The sequence below is a fragment of the Ambystoma mexicanum genome, chromosome 12 (assembly GCF_040938575.1).
Source record: "Ambystoma mexicanum isolate Mex_15411 chromosome 12, UKY_AmexF1_1, whole genome shotgun sequence".
NCBI lineage: Eukaryota > Metazoa > Chordata > Amphibia > Caudata > Ambystomatidae > Ambystoma > Ambystoma mexicanum.
The window spans coordinates 312930508-312946583 of NC_090936.1; positions in this window are offsets into that span (position 1 = coordinate 312930508).

The window sequence follows — 16076 nt, forward strand, 5'->3', positions numbered from 1 at the left end:
AGCGAGTACTTTGGACTCGCGTTTACTGTTCGTTTACGCAAAGGTTTTTTTTCTGCGTGATAAAATAAGCGCGTGTGTATTTTGCGCGTGTACGTATTTATTTGTGAGTTGGACTTTAGCGCGAGAGCGTTTTACCCGCGAATTGAATCGTCAGCGCGTGTGCGTATTTCCCGCGACTTGGAGGAAAGCGCGTGTAATTTTTATCGCGTCTTGGACTTTAGCGCGAGTGCATTTTACCCGCGAATTGAATCGTCAGCGCGTGTCCGTATTTCCCGCGACTTGGAGGAAAGTGTGTGTAATTTTTATCGCGTCTTCGACTTTAGCGCGAGTGTGTTTTTTCCCGCGAACTTGATTGTTAACACGTGTGCGTATTTCCTGCGATTTGGAGAAAAAGCACGTGATTATTTCTTCCCGCGGTTTCTGGTTTTCCACGTGAAGATTCCATCGCAAGTTAAATTCGTTCCTGAGAAAAAGACTCTCTACAAAGAAAATATTAAAAACAAATTCAAGAACTTAAAAGAACTTCATAAATCTTACTTGAAGACCTTGTTCAAGAATCTTAGATTTGATCAGACTAACTACAAAGTTAAATTACGTTCATGGACCTACTGAGAAGGCTGAATTATCTATAAGATTTTGGTCCACAAGTAAGGAAGTCTTGTCTGCTTTTCACTTCTCTGGGCATTCTGAAGAGAAGAACCAGGTATGGTTTTTAAACTATTTTGGTTAAGGATTTAGAGTTTAAGGTTAGTATAGTAACCCATGAGTAATGAGGTATATTGCATGTTTATGTTTTAACTACAGGTGAAGAACCAGCGAGTTGATAGCTTCCAGCCTGGTGTTTGTTTCTTTGTCCCTTCCCCCTTTCCCCTGAAAGTGAGGTAAACTGAGCAGTTATATTTATGTCAGCTCAGAGTGCCACATTGTGGGTGGATTGTCGGGGGTTCAGCAGCTTCTGCAGACACCAGGTTCTCAGCATGACAGTATGAAAGGCCAATAAAAAAAAAAAGTGTCTGCCCGAGCTGTTATGAACCCCGACGAGACAACCATGGAGGCATTGGGAGTAATGGTTAGGGAAATGAGAGAAGAGTTACGGGTGGCTCATCAGGAGTATTCAAGTCTTTGTCAAAGAATGGATGAGTTAAATTTAAAGGTAACCCAAATACAAGAAAAAGAAGGTGAAGTTTCGGAAGGAGCAGGAAACCCACCTGAGTTGGTAAGAGTAGGAGAAGAACAAGAACCTAGGCTTCCCAGGGGGGCAGAGAGAGGTTTAGGAACTTTAGTTTTGCCTGTTCCTTTGGCAGCTCCAGAACATTTCTTAGGAGATTCTAGAAAGTTTCAAATCTTTCAGACTCAGTGTGAATTGCATTTTCTAAGTCGTCCAGAGTTGTTTTCCACAGATGCTTCAAAGGTAACATTCATCTTATCATATTTATCTGGAGAAGCTTCTGCGTGGGGAAGTCTTTTGGTTAGTCAAAAGAATTTGGCTTTGAATAATTATTCCCTTTTCCAGACAGAATTTAAGAAAATGTTTGATAAGAGACAGTTATCTTTAGAGGTTGATGGAGAATTACTGGAACTGCGCCAGGGAGGAAAGGAGTTGATTTCTTATATCACTCAATTTAGAACTTTAATTTTAGAAAGTAAATGGCCAGAGGAGAAGAGGGCTTCCTTATTGTATAGGGGCTTAAAGGATGAGTTAAAAGATGCTCTGGCTGGAGTTTTGGAGCAACCAAATACTTTAGTTGCCTTAATTGATTTGGTGGTACAGTTGGATTTTCGTTTAACAGAAAGACTTTCTGAGCGTAGACGTACTCTGGGAGAGGTTAGGTTTCCGGGAAGAATGGAGAGGCCTAAAGTTGAGGTGGTGAACAGAGACGTGAAGTCTAAGATAATTGACCAGCAGAGCCGGGTGAGAGGTCCGTTGTCCAAGGAAGAGAAGTCAAGAAGAAGGGAGAATAATTTGTGCTTATACTGTGGTAGGAGTGGTCATTTTCTTGAAACCTGTCCTTTTACCCCCAAGAAGATCTCCAAATCTTCAGGCAGAGTGCAACAAGTGGCAAACACAATATAGACAGCGGTTCCTCACATAACGGTGAACGTATCCTTGATGTTTGAAAAGGTATTTTTAGGTTCTGGGCCAATTATTATTTATTCAAGAGCTACGGGTAATTTTATGGATAGAGGATTGGCTAAAACTCTAGCTGTTCCTATAGTTGCTAAGAAAGAAATGGAGCAGGTCAGAGCAGTTGATGGGACATCTCTTTCTTCAGGTCCAATCACTCATAATACAGAGTTACTTGAGATGGAGATGACTGGAGGTCATAAAAAAAATATCTCTTTTGAGTTAATTGACGCTCCAATCTTGAAAACTATTTTGGGTATGCCCTGGCTTACACTTCATAATCCCAGAATTGATTGGAGTGCAAGAATTGTATCCTTAGAATCAACCTTTTGTCAGGAACATTGTCTTTCAGGAAAATCTTTTGAAGAGAAAGAAAAAGTTGTGAATTCCGTTTCATTCTCGCTTGCAGAAAGAGGGGCAATAGGTTTTGACATTGGAACAGTTGTGGGTGAACTTCCAACTTGTTATCAGGATTTTTGGGATGTTTTTGATGAAAAGGAAGCTGGAGAGTTGCCTCCTCATAGGCCTTTTGACTGCAAGATAGAGTTGGAGCCTGGAGCTATTTTACCAAGCAGTAGGGTTTATGCCTTAACTGAAAAAGAGAATGATTATTTGAAAGAATATTTAAAGGAAAATTTGGCTAAGGGATTTATTCAGCACTCTCAATCGCCGGCAGCCTCACCATTGTTCTTTGAGCCTAAACTGATGGTTCTCTCAGAACTTGTATAGATTACAGGGCAGTAAATAGAATGACAGTGAAAAATCGGTATCCTCTCCCTCTCATTCAGAAATGTTAAATCAAATCCAAGGTGCAACCATATTTTCTAAGTTGGATTTACGTGGAGCTTATCATCTTGTAAGGGTCCAAGAGGGGGATGAGTGGAAGACGGCATTTAAAACCAGATTTGGCCTGTACGAGTACCAAGTGATGCCTTTCGGTCTTTGCAATGCCCCAGCGGCTTTTCAAATTTTTATCGATGAGGTTCTTCGGGAATTTCTTGATGTTTTTGTTATCGTCTATATTGACGACATTTTGATTTTTTCACAGAATTTGGAGAAACACAAAATTCACGTTCGACAGGTCTTGAGGAAATTGAGAGAGAATAATATTTTCGCTAAATTGGAGAAGAGTCAGTTCCATACGGATTCGGTAGAATTTTTAGGATTTGTGATTACTCCTTGTGGTCTGGAAATGAATCCAAAAAAGGTGGAAGCCGTTCATGATTGGCCTACTCCAACTAAGGTGAAGGAGATCCAGAGCTTTTTGGGATTTGCCAATTTTTACCGAAGATTCATTGAAGGCTTCTCCAGTTTAGTAGCTCCAATTACTCGACTTTTAAGAAAAGGAGTTCCATTTGTTTGGGAAGCTAAGGCTGATGAGGCTTTTCATATTTTGAAGGAGAGATTCATTACCACTCCTATGTTGATTCATCCTGATAGTTCCAAACCATTTTTTGTAGAGGCTGATGCTTCCAATGTGGCAATGGGAGCAGTGTTGTCTCAGAGGCATAACGTTACAGGACATTTGCATCCAGTGGCTTACTTTTCTAAGAGATTTTCACCTGCAGAGGAAAATTACACCATTTCAGACCGAGAGCTTCTTGCTATCAAAGCAGCATTTGAAGAATCTCATCGGAAAGCCTTCTGGGTTATTGGAGCCGTTACCAGTTCCACCGCGGCCTTGGTACTCAGTGTCTTTAGATTTCATCACGGATCTTCCTCAAGATAAAGGTTTTTCTTCGGTATTGGTTGTAGTTGATTTACTCACCAAAGAAGCACATTTCATTCCAATGAAGGGAGAGGTTACCGCTGATAGTTTAGCTCATAGTTTCTTGCAAGAAGTGGCAAGATTACATGGAATTCCCAGACAGGTCATCTCAGATAGAGGTTCTCAATTTATTTCTAAGCTTTGGAGAGCTTTTTGTAAGAGATTGGGAGTGGAGGTATGTTTATCATCAGGTTACCATCCAGAAACCAATGGGCAGGTAGAAAGGATAAATCAGGAGTTGGAAAAATATTTGAGGTGTTATCTGCAGACAGGTGAAGAGTGGGTAGATTTGTTGTGGGTTGCAGAATTCGCATATAACAACTGTAGTAAGGATGCCACCTCTATGTCTCCGTTTTATTTGGGACGAGGTTTTCATCCTCGTTTTCTTAGTATTGAGATTAATAATGATTCAGGAAACCCAGAAGTCGAAAGGAGACTAGAAGTTATGAAAAGAAATTTGGAAAAGGCAAAAGGGGTGTGGTTATCAACCAAGTTTTTGAGAATTAAAGGAAGAAATAAGTTTTGACCTCGTTTCGTAGGACCGTTTGTTGTTGAAAAGGTGATTAATCCAGTGGCTGTTCGTCTTAAATTACCCAGTCATATGAAAACTCATCCAACTTTCCATGTTAGTTTATTAAAACCTGTGGTTAAAGGAACTAGATTAACACCTACTCCTTCGGCAGTTGTGATTGAGGAAGATGCTTCCGAAGAATTTCTGGTTAAGAGAATTCTGGACTCTAGAAGAGTAAGAGGAAAAGTACAGTATCTCATTGATTGGGAGGGCTTTGATCCTGAAGAGCGCACTTGGGAGAAAGCTAGTGATGTGCATGCTCCTCGTTTGGTAGAAAGATTCCATAAAAAATTTCCATTGAAGAGTGGCCCAGGGACTGGGCGTTAGGAGGGGGGGTACTGTCAGGTACTGTCAGGTTGGAGTGACATATTCTTTACATACAGTATCATATACGCATTTACATTGGGTCAGGTGAGACACATATTTAGTATAGAAAGGTTTTAGGAAGTTATTATGGGTTATATTTTTAAACAGCCAATTTTGCCCTTAACCTTCATTACAGTCTATGGAGATTGCACCAAGCCAAGATGGAGGTTCTCAGTCTAAATTCTGATTGGCTGGAGATTGTTTATAGGGAGGACAATGAACATTCTAAACTGCCTTTTATCGTCCTTGCCCAGCTGAGAGGTCGTGTGCCTTGTTGCTCCTGCTTAACTTTGTCAAGGGTGACAAGTTTCTAGCAGTTGAGCGGAAGATCTGAAAGTATAACAGGAGTCGTGTTTGGAGTTTGGTGGAGACACAGGACAGGAGTCAGAAACTTCCATTTTTTCTGAGAAAAGAAGTTTTCAAGTCTTATTCACAAGATAAGTGACTTTCCAGTTTTGTTGAACTTTGTAAAAAGGTTATATTTATCTAAGGGATTGAAATCAAATCTGTATCTAAAAAGATTGAAGTGTGTACGTTTGTTTTTATCGCTACGTGTCAAATCAAACTAGTGCATGAGTTTTTTGTCCGTTACTTTTCGCCCGCGCGTGTGTCTCTGCGCGTGAGAGTGAAGCGCGAGCGTGTACTTTGGACTCGCGTTTACTGTTCGTTTACGCAAGGGTTTTTTTTCTGCGTGATAAAATAAGCGCGTGTGTATTTTGCGCGTGTACGTATTTATTTGTGAGTTGGACTTTAGCGCGAGAGCGTTTTACCCGCGAATTGAATCGTCAGCGCGTGTGCGTATTTCCCTCGACTTGGAGGAAAGCGCGTGTAATTTTTATTGCGTCTTGGACTTTAGCGCGAGTGCGTTTTACCCGCGAATTGAATCGTCAGCGCGTGTGCGTATTTCCCACGACTTGGAGGAAAGCGCGTGTAATTTTTATCGCGTCTTGGACTTTAGCGCAAGTGTTTTTTCCCGCGAACTTGATTGTTAACGCGTGTGCGTATTTCCCGCGATTTGGAGAAAAAGCGCGTGATTTTTTCTTCCCGCGGTTTCTGGTTTTCCACGTGAAGATTCCATCGCAAGTTAAATTCGTTCCTGAGAAAAAGACTCTCTACAAAGAAAATATTAAAAACAAATACAAGAACTTAAAAGAACTTCATAAATCTTACTTGAAGACCTTGTTCAAGAATCTTAGATTTGAGCAGACTAACTACAAAGTTAAATTACGTTCATGGACCTACTGAGAAGGCTGAATTATCTATAAGATTCTGGTCCACAAGTAAGGAAGTCTTGTCTGCTTTTCACTTCTCTGGGCATTCTGAAGAGAAGAACCAGGTATGGTTTTTAAACTATTTTGGTTAAGGATTTAGAGTTTAAGGTTAGTATAGTAACCCATGAGTAATGAGGTATATTGCATGTTTATGTTTTAACTACAGGTGAAGAACCAGCGAGTTGATAGCTTCCAGCCTGGTGTTTGTTTCTTTGTCCCTTCCCCGTTCCCCTGAAAGTGAGGTAAACTGAGCAGTTATATTTATGTCAGCTCAGAGTGCCACATTTTGGGTGGATTGTCGGGGGTTCAGCAGCTTCTGCAGACACCAGGTTCTCAGCATGACAATGACCAAGGTAGACCACTTTACTCTGACCAATTTGACATTTACTAGCCTTTATGGTCAGATGGGCCTGCTCAAGAGCCTGCAAAACATATCCTAAGTGGTCAACATGTTCTTTCCAAGTAGGGCTGTACACTGAAATGTCATCCAAGTATGCCTTGCAGAATTCCTCCATCCCATTCAGAACCTGATTAACCATCCTTTGGAATGTAGCAGGTGCATTCTTTAATCCAAAAGGCATTAACTTAAACTGGTAGAGGCCTGTTGGGGTTGAGAATGCAGTTTTCTTTTTGGCATGGTCTGTCAGTGCTATTTGCCAATAGCCTGAGGTTAGAGCAAATGTATTGAGGTACTTGGCTGAACCAAGTTTGTCCACCAGTTCATCTGTCATTGGTAAAGGGTGGGCATCAGTCTTGGTGACTGCATTAAGAGCTCTATAGTCCACACATCATCTCAACTCCTTGGATCCTGCATTTGGTACTAGCACAACTGAACTAGAGCATGGAATGGTAGAGGGCTCTATTACCCCGAGATCAAGTATCTCGTTGACCTCCGACTTTATGTGGGATCTTACATGATTTGACATCCTGTAACCTCTGTTTTTGACAGGTAAACAGTCACCAGTTTGAATATCATGCTGGCCCCAAGGGGTCAAGCCTGGTGATAGTGAAAACAGGGAGGCAAACTAGTTTAACAGAAACTTGCACTCCTCCTGTTGTTCAGGTGTCAAATTAGAAGATAGATTAATTAACTCCTTCTATATTCTCATCTAAAGTCTGGCCTTTGAGTAGGTCAGGAGGAGGAGGTTCACTCTCCTCGTCCTCTTGGGCAGAAGCTAGAAGCAAAGCTCCCACTTCTGTTCTTGAGACATAGGCCTTGAAACGGTTGGTGTGAAAGACTCTGGGAGCCTCCTTAGGATTGCCTAAATTGACCAGATAGTTGACCTCTCCAAGTTTTCCTTGAAAGGTCCTATCCACTTGTCCTGTAAGGACCTCTGCCTTGCAGGTGCCATAACTAAAACTTGCTGGTCTTGAGTAAACTCATCAATGCTGGCCTTCTGGTCATGCCATTGTTTGACCAGAGCCTGACCTGCTTTTAAGTTATCAAGTTATCAGATGCTTCTGCAATCATGTGTGACATTCTCCTCCGGAGACCTATCACATAGTCAGTGACTCTCACTGGCATGGGGGAAGGAGTACTCTCCAAACCCTCCTTAATTAGGGCCAACGGGCCTCTAACTGGATGGCCATGAAGACGTTCAAAGGGAATAAATCCTACTCCCTCCTAAGGGACTTCTCTATATTGAAAGAGAAGGCATGGCAATAGAAGGTCCCCCTTTCTTCTAAGGGGTTCCTCTAAAGCGCCTATCATGCTCTTCATTGTACGGTTGAACCTTTCTACCAATCCATTTGTCTGAGGATGGTAGGCAGTTGATAACTTGTAAGTTACTCCACAATTTCTCCACATGGCCTTCATGTAGTGGGACATAAAATTGGATCCCCTTTCAGAGATAACTTCCTTAGGAAAACCTACCCTGGTAGAAATACCAAGTAGGTCCTTAGCAACAGCCTGAACTGTTACAGTTCACTTAGGTATAGCTTCAGGATACCTAGTAGCATGGTCTACTACAACCAGGATAAACCTGTTTCCTGAAGAAGTGGGAGGGTCTAAGGGACCAACAATGTTGATTCCTACCCTCTCAAAAGGAACTCCCACCAGAGGGAGAGGCACCAAGGGTTCCACATTCTTGGCTCCACTCTTGCCAGAGGTTTGGCAAGTATGAGAGCTCCTACAGAACTTATCTACATCAGTCCCCAATTTAGGCCAGTAGAAATATAAGGAGAGCCTTTCCTTGGTCTTCTTAAAACTGAAGTGACCAGCCAAAGGCATCTCATGGGCTAACTTTAGAAAATGGAGTCTGCTTTCAAGAGGCACTACAAGTCTTCTGTAGTCCCCTGGGATAGACTCAGTCGGTTCACTGTAGAAGAGGTCATCTTCCCAGTATAACCTATGCGTCCCTGGCTCTTGTTCATCCAGCTCGGAAGCTGCCTGTTGGCGAAGACCTTCAAGAGTAGGAAACTCTGTTTGACCTCTGCTGAAGTCTGCCCTAGAGGAGAAGGTCCTCTTCCAGCTCTGATTCCTCAGCAGCTGATTCAACCACACAAGGTTGTTCCACACACTCAGCCTCAGCTGGTGGAGGGATCACAGGTGTGATCTTGGACAGTCCTCTCAGGAATGTTGAAAGTGAGCATCCCCAAAAATACAGCAATCACTCCCCAATGAGAGGCAATAATGGACACACCCCAGGAGGTAATGAGGCCAAGACCAAGTGCAGGTGAAGGTAAAAAGTAGGTTTATCCAAAAACCAAAATAGGGCAACCAGAGAACTCTGCAAACTCCGAGAGCGCTCTGCCAGGCATCAGAAAATATTCACATTTTGTTACAAAACCATGTCACCCATTATGTGGGAACTAGGGATTACAAGATTCAATGAGATTGGGCACTGGGGACTGGACAGTATGGATTGTATGATGTCAAGGATTGGTGAGATTCCTTGTGGTGTCACGGTAATGCTTGGAGGTCAGCTGGGCTCATTGGGGTGGAGTGTTAGATGAAGAGATGTTTGAATTGATACATCTTAGCTGCACTGACATTTGTCCATGTGGCCACACATACTCATTCAGTGTTCATTATAATTCATAATACCCTGTAAATACTACAAGTTGTTAATCTAACATCACAAGAGAAATGGCACATAACTCTGGGTGCTCTTATCTCATCATCATAAAAACACTATGCAATAAATGGGCTTCTTCATGGGTTCAGATACTCTATCAGGGGGCACATGTCAAGGATGCCCCTATCATTCTGCTCTTTAAGATCTAGTGGGGGACAACTTTATAGTATTTTAGTACGAGAGTAAATATACTGCCACCATGGTCAGTCAGGGTTTGGGGTGAGCTTGGATACTATCTGGTCAGAGGGCACATGGCTGGTACATCAAAAGTTGGTGGGATGAGAGGCTTGTTGCATATATTTCCTTTAACCAAGGTCTCGGGGTGTGAAACACGTTTTATGGTGTTGTTGTGGGTCTAGGGGCTTAGGGGAGGGTGGATGACTGGTGCAGGCTTAGTAGAGGGGTGGGAGGTTACAGTTACAGAATCACATTGTAAATGAGAATAAGGGCTTTAGCAGTCAGCCTGACCTGAGGTGGGAGGAAAGTGGGGGCTGCGTGCACAGCACTGCAGGAGAATAGAGAGAGAGAGCCCTGTTGCTTCTAACCCTTCTACTTTACAGGGTTACATACAACTCATTTAGATTGCAGGGTAGGATTAAGCTAGTGTAGTTACAGGTATATCAAGCAATATGCAAGTTTATGAACATTTTATAGGTTACACGTTTGTGTTTATCCTGGGTACCATGTTACAAAGTAAATTCTATCAACAATTTTCTTGTAACGTACTGTCTTTCATTATATACATTGGGACCATTATGCAAATTGATAATTTTTGTGAACAAACGTATATTTGAAAAGCCAGTGAACATTTGGAATGTGTGTCTTGTATTGCATCAAACGAGTATATCAACATATCGTAAAGAAAAAGACAGGATTTGTTCAATAATATTGGGCTTGGGCATATGACCAATAGCTTCATGTGCATTGAACATAGGTGAGGATTTTCTTGTTTCGTTTTCTGGATTTTAGCCCCTTAATACACATTTACGTGAGAGGATTTATAACCCTCCCAGAGGGATTAGCAGTATGGGTGAACCAGGGTGGCACACAGGCATAGAATCCATATTGGTTACTTCAAAAGGAAAACAAGGTTGGGGGTTATCCACAGTGTATGTCATAAATGTGGGGTCTGCAAGGGGATGGGGCATGTTTGTGGAGATTAATTGTTTTCTTTAAACCCAAGCCTTTACCAGTCATTCACAGGTCAGTGCTGGACTGCGGACGGTGAAAGATACAGTGTTTGTCATGTAGCTTGTTCGCGCCTAGTCTCCTGTGGGAACAGGCCTTCTGCAGGGACGCAGAGGGGAGGAGTGTGAGGGAGATGACAGGCTTGCTGTGCATGATTCTCGAGGGGAGAGCTGCAGCTCTGCAGGCACCCGGTGACTATGAGGCCTGTGGTACTATGCACAAAATGGAGTCTGGGATCAGCTTTTGGTCACTGTGTACATGCATATGGGTCATCCTGTAGCCATCCTGCATCCCTGGCCACAGGCACATGGGTGGCTGGTAGACAAATCATAATCCGCACGTGGGGATAGAATGGAGGGGAGGGGGTCTCAAATAACCTTGCCTCCCATACATTCCCCCCTTTCGTTACCTAAGTAACAAATACTGCAACTCACCCTGCCTTTTACGCTCTTCTTCCTCAGCCACTGCCTTATCCCATGAGGGTGTTCATGTCTGGGGCTTCCATGCCCTGCACACTGCTCTGAGGCTCTCCCCTGCCATGGCATACTCATCTGGTGTGCAAGTTATATATATACATCCCCCGTCTCCCTCCAAGTCCACCCATACCTCGTCATACCAGGTTAGCTCATGGGGTTCCTTTATTGTGGTGTGATATAGCCTGTCTACAATGTACCCATTGTTGTATATGAATGTCATTCTATATTTTGGTCCTGGGTCATCCCCTGTTTGTACTTGTGCCTCTTGTGTCATCTGCACCACTCCTTTTGCGTTGCCCATTGTCACCATCATCATTGCACCATTAGGTACTGTGTTTGTGCAACATCTAAGTCCTAATTGGCACACACAAAAAATCAAAGAAGAAAAACAATGGCAGGTGTCAGCAGCTTGATGGTCATTCCCAGCCACAACGGTACCCATAAAAACATGTTGTCGAACCAGGTGCTTGGCTGCACCCCTCCTTCCTCTTTCATCCGCTCGCCAAGGTTATGCACGGCTGCTAATACATGGGACAGAGTTCCATTGTCCGCGTCTGCAGAAGGTACAAAAGTGCAACATGCGCTCCCGATTATTCGGCAAACACCTCCATCCATGGCTGTCAACAGGTCTAGGACATACCTGTTCTGCATTGTCATCAACTGTAGGGCCCTTAGTTCCACCTTGATCACATTAAATCCTTCTTCTGTGTCACTTGCCAGTTGGATCAGCTCCCAGCGAGTGATCTGGAGCCATTTTGCATTAGCCCGCGCTTGGATGCTTGGAATGAGGGACACAAAAAATGTCTCAGTGGAATTAAACAGCTGGAATTGATCTGGAATCTGTGCCAAAAGTTCAGAAGAGGCCTTGGAGATGTAGTTTGAGGATCTCCTTTTTCATGAGACTGTGTTCCGCATGCTTTCTTCGGATATGGCATACGTGGGAGCTTCTTTTGTTGGCTGCACAGGTTCTCCATTATTTGCGGGCAACAGTTGTTTTTCCCCTTGGATATGGCTTTCGGGTTACACCATCAGAGTGGAATAAAACATTGTCAGGGAGCACGTGCCCCTTCATAACTGTGGAAGGTACAGGTATGCCTGTTTGTCGCAAACCCAGTATGTGTCCATTAAGGCGGCAGTTCCTTTTTTCATGTCTGGGATGATGAGTGTTTTGTTACAGTTCTTGTTGGTGCCCATGTTTTCTTTTCCCTCTCCAAGAAAACAAAGTTCATAATTTATCTCTTTCTGCAGCTTGAATGGTTTTTCAAGGGCCGTCACCCATGTTAACTTTGAGATTTGGTCATTCCACATCCTGGTGCATGTTCGTTGGATCCATTGTAACTTTTCTTCCACCAGCCCTCGTAGTGCCTCTGCTCTGCATGTTATCTGTTTGTTTTGTCATTTATTGTCCACATATAATGTTCCTTTTATCACTAAAAAGGGTTCTTTCAGACATATCACTCCTTTGGTTTTCGAATAACAAGTCTTTTAGTTTTGCAGTATTTCAAAAGAGACGCTGTGAGCTTGAAAAGTGTTTTTAATTCTACATAGTGCACGATGAAGGAGACAATGTGCATATGCAATAGACGACTCTTGTGGTAACAGTACATTAGGAGTACCAGAGGCATGGGGTATCAGAGAGCACACATAACAGCTCTCGTTTGTTGTTTGTTTTGCAGTGTTGCGGGTCCTCTATTGTATCTAATCCCAACCCGTGGTATTCATCATAGTTTCTCTGTCCTGCCCCCCTTTTCTGTCTCTTATTTTCTCCCGTGTGCCCCCCAGTTTTCTTTTCAGCTTGCTGCATTAAGGATATCCCCCCCCCCTTTCCCACTCATTATTTAGTGCCATGAATCTTTCAGCAGTTCTTCATTCACATTCATTATGCGTTTGGGCATCTCATATGACTCAGTTGTGTTATGCTCTGTTGTGGCAGGTTCAAGTGATACAGTTGTATCAGGAAACTCATTTAACCATGGCAGTTCAGAGGGGTCTGGGTCATTTCTTGCAAGTATATTGAACTCAGAGTTATTATATGGGACAGTGGAGGGCACTGTTATACTAGTGCCGGCTGTACTGTTTGTATGATGTATATCATTCCTTTTCCTCCCGTGTCCCGAAATCAGTTTCACCCAGTCCCAGATCAAATGGGTCCCCCTGTGTACCATGCCTGTTCCATGTCCCTCCTCATTTATATAAATGGTTATAAATGCAACTGTCCAATACACCACCACTCCGAACAACATTGAAAAGAAAATTACTGCACACACAAACAGGACGCATTCATAACTATATTTTCTAATGTTAAAATTTACATTTCCATTTCTATCTACTCTAACATTGTTGATGCTGGGGGCACCTTCCGTTGCCATGGTTGTTCCTGCATGATGATACATAAAGCATATTAAGCATACACATATAGATATTCTAAAAACATTTTTTATAAATACTGTTTTTTCTCATTATCTAATTTCTTGTTCACTTTTAATAGTAATCACATACATTTTATCTCTTGTCATAGATAGAAATAGAGAGATAGAGATCGTGAGCAAGAGAGAGAGAGGGAGAGAGAGAGAGAGAGAGAGACGGAAAGAGAGCAAGAGAGAGAGAGGGAGAGAGAGATATTGTCTGTCAACTGTTTTCATTTCAATTTGTTTACTGTCGTCATTTGCATTATTATTTTCTCTTTTAAATTGCATCATGCATTTCGTTTTTTGCAAGTTTTTCTTAAGTCTCTGTCACCTCTTCTGTCCTGCCTGTTTCCACTTCTGGTGTCACACTGTCATAAGATTTTCGCACATCCTGTCCTGAGCCTGTCTGATAATGGCCCGAGGCCAAGGCCAGAACCCCTGCACCTCCGCCCCCATGCCATTGCGAAGAGATCTACCGTGATCGGTAAGAGATCCACGACTCCCGCATCCTTTATCCCTCTGTGATACGAACGCTCTACTACCAAGCTCTGCCCTTCATTAACAACATCATATAATCGCTAAATGTATCTACCTCACACTCAGCCGTGAGTCCACTGAAACCAGGGACCCGTGCCTCCGCCCACAATTACAACACAGCCGTGATCATGTTCGATTCCTTAAAGTCCCTTCACTCTGTGCCTATGTGATCCTGCTTACACAGCGCTCTCCGAAACCAGGGACCCGTGCCTCCGCCCACAATTACAACACAGCCATGATCCTGTTCGATTCCTTAAAGTCCCTTCACTCCGCGCCTTTGTGATCTCGCTTACACGGCGCTCTTACGAACCTGGCTGGGACCCTCTGCTTAATGATCACGCACGCCACACCTAACTATATGATAATGTGAACTTCAAACCTAGGCTGGCGAACCTCTCCACCCCTGTACCCTTCTGTACAGTTACCGTTACACTCCAAAACTAACGACCCGCACCTGCATCCTAGTTACCTCCTGATTCGTTAACTCTGTCCGCACCTTAGCCCTATTGTCTGAGCTCTGATTTCAGGTGATGACTGCCTTGAACATGTATCTTGCCACACTGTTTGACTCTGTATCTAGGTGAACACTGCTATATTCATGCATTTTAGCCTCATTGTCTGACTCTTGAACTTAGGTGAACGTTGCTATATTCATGCATTTAGCCTCATTGTTTGACTCTCGAACTTAGATGAACACTGCTATATTCATGTATCTCGCCTCACTATTTGACTCTTGAACTTAGCTGAACACTGCTATATTCATGTTTTGTTTAACTTGTTGCAGACCTTGCCGGCTTTTGCTTCCTATTTCGGCGATTTCTGAGTGCAAAAATTAACTATTACTTTACCTGGATGCTGCACCCTTAAGTGTATATTGCGGCTGCTGCAATATTTTATTCAATTTTCCTTTTTAGAAGACTCTTATCTGGAATGCGCTTCGGGTAAAAACAATATACGTCACATCAACAGGATTACTTCTTTAGTGATATTTTATTTTGTACATGTAATTTCCTTTTTCATTCATTAATTCACATACTGATTTTAATTCCTCTCAACCCGTGTTTCCACACGTTTTGTGCTCGTGGTTCATCAGGAGAGATACTAGATTCTTCATTAGGCACTTATATCTCTAATTTATTTATTCTGTTTTCATTTTTGTCTCTCTCATTTGAGAAGATATTGTTTAGTAAGTTTTCTGAGCCTTTCACTTGGTTTTCTTGTCATAACTCGTGCACAGAGCATCCAATCAGGAAATTACCTTATTGGTAGTTGTGATAGAACTAAAACAGCAACTTCCAACGACACCTGCCAACGACACCTTCCAACGAAAATTGCTATATTCATGCATTTAGCCTCATTGTTTGACTCTCGAACTTAGATGAACACTGCAATATTCATGTATCTAGCCTCACTATTTGACTCTTGAACTTAGGTGAACACTGCTATATTCATGCATTTAGCCTCATTGTTTGACTCTTGAACTTAGGTGAACATTGCTATATTCATGCATTTAGCCCCACTGTTTGACTCTCGATTCTAGGTGAACACTGCTATATTCATGTATTTAGCCTTTCTGTTTGACTCTCGAATTTAGGTGAACATTGCTATACCTATGCATTCAGCCTACTGCCTGATCCCCATTTTAGGTGATTACTGCCTGCATACGCATTTAGCCTTATTGATTGACTCTCCAATTGAGATGATCGTTGCTGCCCTGCCTGCATGTTAGTACATGCACCTCAACCCTATTCCATGCACTTTGAACCTAGGTGAATCTGCCTGTATCGGCACCTTAGCCTAACCTGGAGTTGTGAACTCAGGTAAAACAGTGCTCATTCACGGATCTCAACACAGATGCTAAACTTGCTTCTAGTGAACCTACCTTAGCAATGTGCACTTAGATCACCTGACCCACACTAACTATCACTATGTATTTACCGCTACTATACACAGTTTTACTCAAAACTATCCTCCACTCGATTACCTCTCATAGCATGTACACAGTTCAGCCACATATCCAGCCTCCTCATGGCATTGTATGTCTTATAAACCATGTAACCTCCAACAGAGGAACCTAAGACACCGCGCTAGACTCCCAAGAATTTATGATCCTCTAGCCAACCTCCAACCAGCCACTAACTACAATAAGCACACCCCGAGTACCGCTAATACCCCATCCTACACAGCTAACACTAGGCAACACCGACTACAACTCAATAGCCAAATCTTTAGAAATGCCCCATCCCCCAAAAGCCAACACAATGCCCAATGCCCTCCAACCATCCCTCC